We start from the raw sequence: 1,269 nt of genomic DNA, 5'->3' as shown, positions 1-1,269 counted from the left end.
TGCCAAAAAACACCCAATAGATTCATTTTGGAAGAAGTGCAGCCAGAGTGCTCCTTGCAGGCCAAGATGGCCAACTTCGTCTCTCATACTTAGGACATATTGCCAGGAGGGACGAATCACTGGACTGGAGAAGGATATCATGTTTGGTAAGGTGAAGGGTCAGCAAAAAAGAGGGAAACCCCCAATGAGATGGATTGGCCAAGTAGCAGCATCGATGGACTCAAGCGTGGCAACAGTAGTGAGGTTGGCCCAGGATCAGGCAGTGCATAATGTCGCTATGGGTAGATACCAACTCTCTGGCACCTAACAAAAACAACAACAACAGTATAACTTTGTTGTTGTTATTAGGTGCCATCAAACTGATACCGACTCATAGCTACCCCATGCATAACAGAACACACCAAACACTACCTGGTCCTTGGCCAACTTCACAATCGTTGCTACCCTTGAACCAACTGATGCTGCCACTTTGCCAATCCATCTCGCTGGGGGTCTTCCTCTTTTTCTCTGACCATCTATCTTACCAAACATGATATCCTTCTCCGGTGACTGGTTCCTCCTGACAATATGTCCGAAGTACGAGAGATGAAGTTGGCCATTCTTACTTCCAAGGAGTACTCTGGCTGTACTTCATGCAACACAGATCTGTTTGTTCTTTTGGCAGTCCATGGTACTTTCAATGTTCTCCTCCAACTCAAATTCATCTATTCTTCTACGGTCTTCCTTATTCCCAAGCTTGGCCTGACTGTGAGATATCCCAAACTTTGGAAAGAACACCAGGTAGTTCGGGGACCTCTAGTGATTCGGAGGCATTCTTTTCTAGAAAGTAAAGTAAATGATTTTTTCTCTGGCCTAGACTCCTAGACTCTAAGGGAGTTATCCACTAGGGAGATTTGGACTCCTAATTTGAGAAGGAAATCTCTTTCCACAAGGGGTGTTGGACATTCAGACAAATAGACAAAGGCTTGTGAAAATTTTTGTTTTGAAAGAGGCATAGTAATGCTTTGATAAAGATTTAGGCTGGAGTCATCCCTCAACCCCCATGACCCAGCATACAGTAGAGGAGAAGGGACCAAATAAGGTTGGCAAACTAAGACAGTGGCTCTAACATGAATAAAATAGTCTCACCTTCCACCTTACTAGAGGTAGCAGTAATTGTGATGGTGTTGTTCTGGTCTGGAGCACAATTGGCCTTGGGGTTTCCCTCAGGCAGCACGGGGGTGAACTTGCACCATCAGAGGAGTCAGGCCTCTTGGTCAATGGGAGTCA

Source organism: Chrysochloris asiatica, unplaced genomic scaffold, assembly GCF_000296735.1.
Source record: "Chrysochloris asiatica unplaced genomic scaffold, ChrAsi1.0 scaffold00135, whole genome shotgun sequence".
Taxonomy (NCBI): domain Eukaryota; kingdom Metazoa; phylum Chordata; class Mammalia; order Afrosoricida; family Chrysochloridae; genus Chrysochloris; species Chrysochloris asiatica.
The sequence above is the reverse complement of the archived record's forward strand: the minus strand, read 5'-3'. Positions refer to the sequence as shown.